This window comes from Octopus bimaculoides, chromosome 7 (genome assembly GCF_001194135.2).
Source record: "Octopus bimaculoides isolate UCB-OBI-ISO-001 chromosome 7, ASM119413v2, whole genome shotgun sequence".
NCBI classification, from domain to species: Eukaryota; Metazoa; Mollusca; class Cephalopoda; order Octopoda; family Octopodidae; genus Octopus; species Octopus bimaculoides.
Genome location: NC_068987.1, coordinates 24,964,643 through 24,973,117, shown reverse-complemented (window position 1 = coordinate 24,973,117; position 8,475 = coordinate 24,964,643). Strand labels below are relative to the sequence as shown.

At 31.4% G+C, this 8,475-nt stretch overlaps 1 long non-coding RNA gene across 1 annotated transcript in view; it reads right to left on the bottom strand.

The window, feature by feature from the left end:
• LOC128248347 (uncharacterized) overlaps nucleotides 1-8,019 on the bottom strand; it is a 16,824-nt gene extending 8,805 nt beyond the window's left edge. The window contains exons 1-2 of the long non-coding RNA XR_008264579.1: nucleotides 7,969-8,019; nucleotides 1,951-1,986 (exon numbers count right to left, since the gene is read on the bottom strand). This is a non-coding gene — a long non-coding RNA (uncharacterized LOC128248347). The remainder of the gene's footprint in view (nucleotides 1-1,950; nucleotides 1,987-7,968) is intronic.
• Nucleotides 8,020-8,475: the final 456 nt, after the last annotated feature.

The following is an 8,475-nucleotide window of genomic DNA, read 5'->3' as shown; positions in this document are numbered from 1 at the left end:
AATCAAGTACCATTTGAGTATTGGGGTCGATGTAATTGACTATCCCCCTCCCCACAATTTCAGGCCTTTATTATTATTATTATTATTATTATTATTATTATTATTATTATTATTATTATTATTATTATTAAGAACACGGCAAGCTGGCAGAATCTTTAGCACACTGGACGAAATGCTTAGCGGTATTTCGCCCGTCGGTACCTTCTGAATTCAAAATCCGCCGAGGTTGAGTTTGCCTTTCATCCTTCGGGGCCGATAAAATTAGTACCAGTTAGGCACTGTGGTCGATGTAATCGACTTTATTCCTTCCTCCAAAATTTGTAGCCTTCTGCTTCCAGAAGAAAGGATCATTATTATTATTATTATTATTATCATTATTATTATTATTATTATTATTATTATTATTATTATTATTATTATTATTACTATTATTATCATTATCATTATTATTATTATTATTATTATTATTATTGAGTGAGAGAGCAGTGCATGCCATCAAAGAGACACATCATGACTACCTGTCTGATAAGGGTATACCAGGCACATGCATCACAACCATATGTGTGTGACATGGTGATCTCATACTAAGATTAACACCGCATGACCTTCCCGAGGAGCCCAGTTAGAATTTTCTTCAGGTCGAGTAGCCCATCCTGATCAAAAGGCCCCAGAATAAGGGTTGTTTAAGGATGTTGAACGAAACACCCATGTTTCCAAAGGTGAATTATCCAAACCCCAAAGAATTCCTCTCAACACATGGCTATGATGCTCCCCTACTCCTTCTGCTCATGATCAGAGATGCACATATCGTCACGCACTAAGGGACATGTTCAACTGGTTAAGATGAAACAACTGACAAGCAAATCTATGGTAGTGCAGAATATTCGCTGTAGCCCATCTTTTATACCGAGACAGCACAATGTACATGATAGCATTTCGAGTCAGTTAAGATGAAAATCTATGAAAGCCACTGCCTGGTACTGCATCAAGGAATTTATTATTATTATTATTATTATTATTATTATTATTATTATTATTATTATTATTATTATTATTATTATCATCAATTTTCTACTCATATAACGACTTCATCAATTGTCAACTGGCTATAATGATGAAAACGTTTACATAAGTTCAAAATCCGATAAATTCACTTGCAAACATTTCACATAAATGATTCTTCTTGCCAATTCAAACCTGTGCATATTTCACGAAATAAAAATGAAACGCTAGAAAGCAGCAATTCTAGATATGCTAAGTAATCGTACGTAATTTTTATAATTCTTAAAATTTCCTTTTAATCTATTATGAATTAAATAATTTCATTGGTATTTATAGTAAGTGAAAATCAAGTATATTAAATGTTTTTTTTAGTTTGAAAGGTATTTTGAGAATAAAAATCATAGAATAAGATACTACATTTGCCGAAATTCACATTACGGCTAAATGCTTATTGTTCTGAAGTTAAAACATTCATTTCACCTACTCACTCATAGACTACACTTTAAATTTTAGTGCAAATAAATAAATTAAAAGCTGTAGATTTCCTTCTATTCGTAGATATTGATCTTAAGTTTACTAATTTTTAACACGATGTAGTTGTTCGAAATTAATTTCTATTAGATTCAATGAGAGTAATGCACAACTTCCACTATTTCATATTGATATATTGCTTCAATCAATAATTCACCGTCATGTCAAGAAATTATTTTCAAAATTCAACATAATATTTTCATCAAAGCAAATTTCAACCTCACGTATATATAAATAAATAGCAATACAAATTTGTTGTAACAGTTATATATAATGACATTTGATATATAACATTTCATTAAAAAGATATTTTACTATTATTATTAAAGATATGAATGAATCCATTAACGAAATTATAAACAACACGAATGTAAGATATAAAGGATAATAGTACATGCATTTATAAGCATTACTTACATTTTGGATTTTCAAAGCTTGCAGCTGCACCTGATCCTGGAAAATGCAGACAGATACATGTTATGTTCAAACTATGAAACTCTATTTAATAAGACAAATATATATTTCTGCTTTGTCTCATAACGTTTCAGATTATATATCATACAGTAAAATAATCAATTAAAATTGTGGCAAATATGCTCAAATAAAAACCATGAATAGAAACTCCGTAAATGTCCAGTGAATATCTCCAAAATGCAATATGTTACTATGAGGCTATGTACCATACGGAAGATTTTTAGTTTATCATATGTCTGTTGGAAACACACAGAGTTAAAACCGACATGAAAATGGAGAAAGTATTGTTCGTTTCATAATATTTCGACCGTAAACTATACGAAGGAAATGACACTGGTTCACCGTAAACGTAACTACCGTGTTAACTCATGTCATCATCATATGATGAATAATTCCTCAAAATATATGGCAATCCTGTTCAAAGAGGAGACAGCATGAGAACAGAAATTTCTGATATCTCGCAATCGATCTGTATAATATATGATGAATATTAAGTTGCCCATTCGGTACACAAAATATATTTAACCTGTGGTATAAATTCAATTCATCGATAGAAAGCATGTAACTTAATACAGGTGAAGGTCTGTGGTATAATGTTCCTCTCATAATGTTTTGTATGACTGGATTGTAAGAATGACACTTCACACTGTTCATTCATAAACACATTTCACCCAGTCCAGGCATCAGCAAAATCTGTCACTAACAGCTGATGATTCCACCTTCATATGTCTTTGGAACAATACCTAACAAATTTGCAATCTTAAATTGTATTTCTGTAGTTTCAACGGAAACGTCTCGAGCAAAGCAACCAAAACTATTCTTCTAAATATTATGATTATAAAATCTGTTTAATAATCCTTTCTACTATATGCACAGGACCTGAAATGTGGAGGAAGGGGGCTAGTCAATTACATCGAAACCAGTGCGTAACTGGTACTTATTTCATCGATTTATTTAGTTTTCTGTGACGGGTAGCAAGAGCTAAAATGTATATAATTTCATGTGTCTGAGTTCTTGCAGTAGAAAACGGTTATAATCATTTCATTTTCTTTAACTGTCAGAGTAACCAGAAAAGGAAGCTTCTTTGCATTCAGTTCCATAGTGAACTGGATCGATTCATAAATGCCGTTTATTAAACTGAGGCATCTTGAAAAGTTCTCCTTACTTTTGTTCAAAAATATGAAACATTCATCCTGGAATCTTTTCCAGTCTCCCGTTAAATAGGATTGGAAATGCTGATCAAACGGAATTCCAGAGAGAGTATAGAATTTTTTCTTCCAGAAGTCACATTGTTTGTGAGGCAAACGTTAGCACGACTTTTGTTCTGTTTTGTATTTCTAGGCAATGTTGGTTATCAGAAAAGTAGTTTTCTAGTCCGAATCGAAATCATTCAAGTACAAAATTTTAGGAAATTTCTCCTGAATTATTCATGGGTATTTGTTAATCCAGAGTTCTACTACTTCTGATCCTAATACACAGGGGGATATTAGCGTGAAGACTGGACTTCGAATCTAACAAGGATTGTCTTTTAATCTGCTCTTTCTGAAAAAAGATTTAAGAAGGCCATGTCCTCTCTGTTTAAGCGAGGGACTAATTTTCACTGTTCCGAAATATCTCGCGACTGGTTACAAATTCTATGAAATGCGTTATTATGATCATATCCTAAAATGAAGATATTTACTTTAGCAAATATCTGATGAACTTAATATATAGAATTCAATGAAGGACTTAAAAATAGATTGTTCATTGGTCGTTTCATTCACTTGTCATGAATACAAAAGATACAGCAAAATATTTCATCCTAAATATAACTAAACTATTTGCAGAATTATCTCACACTATCATATCATGAAGAATTCCTAAAGATATATAACAATCCTGTTCAAATAAAAAACGACACAAGATAATTGTTAATTATTGTTTTGCGTTTCTGGTTGTGCCGATTCAAACACGGACTCATATAACATATTCTTCCGTTCCAGGAAACAACAAAACTATCGCTAGTTTCTGTTGCATTTAACTTCATATATGGTATTGAGCGAATATCTGACAGTTCTCAAATCGCAAACTGTAATATAGTAGTTGTATGTCATCTATTATTCTTTGTTATTTTAATGTTTCAATCTAATTTTAATGTTTCACAATAAAGCATATTTCAATATCGGAACAAGTCCCTACATAACTGTCATAAAGTAGTGTGCAGATACGTACAGTAATATAGTAACAAATTTATATTGTCATACCTCAGTGTACGATATATGCAACATGTCACAAAATATTTAGTAACACATTTTTATTACAGTTGGACATGAAATGATCAGCTGCTTGAAATTTTTGCACAGATCCAGCAATTTTCGGTCAGCGTAGTCTAATGAATTACATCGCACTCTGTACTTGCCTGCGACTTAAATTTATCGCGAACGAGAGTATGATAAGCAAAGTTGGCCTCGCACTTTTGAACGCATAACGGAGAGAGACCCAAGAAGTGCGGCTCAACACTTTCTCCTAGTGCTAACTATTCTGACAGCTCATAACATTAAAATGTTTTACAGGTTAAAATTGTTTACGTAATTAAAATTGTTTAACTGATTACATTGACCCAAAAAGTGTGCGACTTTATTTTACCGCCTCCGACAGGATGAAAGGCAATAATCATTTTGGCGGCATTTGAACGTACAACGAAAGGAAACGGAGGATGAGCTGCTCAGCATATTGTTCGACTCATTAACGATTACTATCAGCTCGTTACCTCAGGAAACTATCAATAGAAGAAATAATGTTATAATTGTAAAATTCAGTCAATATTAATAGAGTTATATAGGAGCAACATTCGCCTGTTTTGTTCTTGATATCAGAAGTGTCTCTGACCGAAATTATAGAAAATACATTTTATAATAAGTAAATCTGATTAAGAAAACATACACAGTAATACATATTATAAGTATGAAATATATATTTTTATGTTTGATCTATTAGTATCTTCAATGATATAATATAGATTCATTCAAGCTTAATTACAGGAATTGATTCCATTGAGAGGGTATAGGTTGCACTTTTAACCTGCCTATCGAGTGTCTCTTGCTCTTGTATGTAGAAAATGTCCAATCAAACCAGCGTTATTCCTGTTCAATTTATCGATCCATTCTGCCGTGAGTACTTGCTGCTTTCATTAGAGGCACCAGCACTATGTCGATCCCTTACAAACTGGCATCGCTAAGAACTTGGAGTAGAGTTTGTAATTTATAAACACTTGAGTTTGAATCCTATCTTTTAAAATTACGACAACATCGAAAATCTATACATATGTGCATGTAATTTGTTAAATACGTAAATTTCATACTTTGTGAAATTTCATTATCATCTCCTCTATTGTAAATATTTTCACTAATGATTATAGTAAGAGTTCGTAATGAAAAATGTTTCATAAACTCAAACAGATCTCTTAACTTATAGCCTTTCTAGACAATTCTATTTTTTACGCCATTCCTATGACTGCAAGTACAGTGTCATCAGTATTCAAATCAATCATTCACCTTAAACCTGTATACATCTTAGACAATTTCAGTTTTACCTCTTCTAAATAATAGTAAATCTATTATAGGCTTTCTATTCCATTCATTATACTAACCACTTCCTAAACTGAGACATGTTGTCGATGTAAGTAATAAATAGTTATTAGAGGCACAGTTTTCTCCAAATTTCGAACATTGATTTACAATAAATTATGCTTCAATGTTCTGACCATATCCCCATATAACTTTCTTTAAAGTAATTTACAGCTATATAATAATATATAGCAACATACATCGATATGAAGTGTTTAACACCATTCTATATTTTTTGCCACAATTCATAACATAATTATTGTTGTAATTATATAGTAGTCAAAGAAGATAACTTTAAATTCGGACACGATTCCGGCAAAATTTAGGGTGATTGGTTTAATCGATTACATTGACCCAAATATTTGAGTACGACTTCATTTTACTGCCTCCGACAGGATGTTAGGTAATGAATGTTTCGGCGGTGTTACAATGCAGACCGAAAGTATACGGAGTATGAGCTGCTCAGTTTTTTTCTCGAACGCGTTAACAAATGTAAGCTCGTTACCTCATGAAACTATCAATACAATGATGAATATAACAATCTAAAAAATTCATTGAATATTTTGTTGTGACTGGGAGCATCATTAAATTCATATTTATATACGAGTTTAATTTGCCTGTTTTCTGAGATGTCTCAGTAGTTTGCGTACCTGTAACTAAAGAAAATTCCTATTACACGAACAAAATCCGACGACAAATATCATATTCCGTAATAGATACTATGAATATATAATGTATTTTTATATGTTTATGTTTAATAATATCTTCAATGGTATGACATCGTGTCATTCAATGTAATGTAATTGAAATAGAGAACAATACCTCAAGATTAGAAAAAGGTAGTTTCCAATGAAAATCATTCTGATGAATAAGCGATACTATAAGCGTTATTCCTATGGCCATGACATAGGTACGATAATGAAATTTAGTTCATGGTAGACATCGCAAATAATACACAAAGAATATATTATTGGCATTTAATAAAGAATAAATATTGTTAGTTTGTTAATTACATATATCTGATTATATAAAAGACATGACATTCTGTTTTATCATGAAGTTATCTCAGTTATTTACCTTATACAACAAACTAAGTAGTCGGTATTGGGACATACAGCACGAGTAACATCCACTTTACTTTATACAGAATTATCATTTAATATCTGCATCAGATATTTCTCTACGCTCATTACAGTTTTGTGTGCTATTCATCATACAAAAGATATTAATAATCTAACGTTACAGCACGAAGGTATAACGCATGTTGTGAGGTATAGCGTTAATGGTGTCGCTGAATTTGTTCAATTGCTTCCTCTTCCCCGAAACCATGCATCACTATAACTATTTCATTTAAAATTATAAAGCAACATAGTAAATCTAGTCTGTTAAATGCAATTTATAAACAATTAAGATTCAATACTATTTCAAGCTTTACTGGAATATGTAAAAACTACACAAACGTACGTATAACTTTGTAACAACGTAAAATACATACTTTGTTACTTTCATTATCTCCTCTTTTATGAAAATGATTTCACTGACAATTACGATAAGAGTTCTTGAAGAAATATGACTTTCACAAATTGGGTGAGATTTCTTCACTTACAATCTTTCTAGAAAATTCTGTATTTCTCCAAATTCCTATGACCGTAAATACATCAATCAATCAATCAATCACCGAACTCCCTTTCACGTCTTAGAGAATTTCAGTTCTAGTTCCGCTTAATTATCGTAAATCTGTTATCATTGTTGGCTTTCTATTCCATTCATTATACTAACCACTTCCAAAACTGAGACAGCATATCCATGTGAGAAATAAATATTTATTACTGGCAATGTCTGTGAAGCGCGGTTTCCTAGAGTTCAATCACTGATTTACAATAAATTATACATCAATGCATGGCAACATATAACATTCTGTAAAATGACTTTCAAATAGGTATCAATATATAGCAACATACACCAGTACTTATTGTTTGGCACCTCTTTATGATATTTACATGTCAAAACATAAATATTTTCTTATTTTAAAATAGTTGGTAATGAAAATATAAATTACTGCAAATATGGGCACAGGTCCAGCAATTTTCTGGGCGTCTATTCAATAGTTTCCATGGAACGAGATGGTTGAGTGCGACTTTATTTCATTGCCTTCGACAGGAGGTAATACAATGATAATCTAGCCGGCATTTCAACATATACCGAAAGGAGATAGACGACGAGGTGCTTATGGATTTGTTATACCTGTTAAAGATTCTGTCATGTTGTTACCCCAAGAAATTATGATTCAACCGTTGAATATTATAATTATAAATTTTTTTCAGTAATAACATAATTATGTACGAGCATCAATTACCTTTTGTAGTTGTAGCATTAGTGGTTCCACCTAAAAATATATAAAATACGTATTATTATACAAAGAAAATCTAATTACAAAGTCATTTTCCATAACAGATGTTATGAATATACAGTATATCATTTTTATGTTTACTCTAACAATACTTCCAATAGTATGTGATCGTTTCATTTCATACGAATTCATATAATATCATTGGCATGGACAACTATGTAGCTGTAATTCATAGCTTTAATGTTGTCAAACAATGGTATGATTCGTTCACCTGCTTCATATTCCCCAAAACCATGCATAACTATAACTATTTGCTTTTCAATTATGATGCAATACAGTAAAACTAGGTTTCCTAAATGCAATCTATAAACACTTAAGTTTCAATATTCTTTTGAAATTTGCAACAATGTGCAAAATATGCATTTACGTGCGTGTAATTTTATAAATTCTTAAATTCATACTTTGTAACTTTGTAATTTTCATTATTATCTCCTCTCTTGAAAATGATTTCAT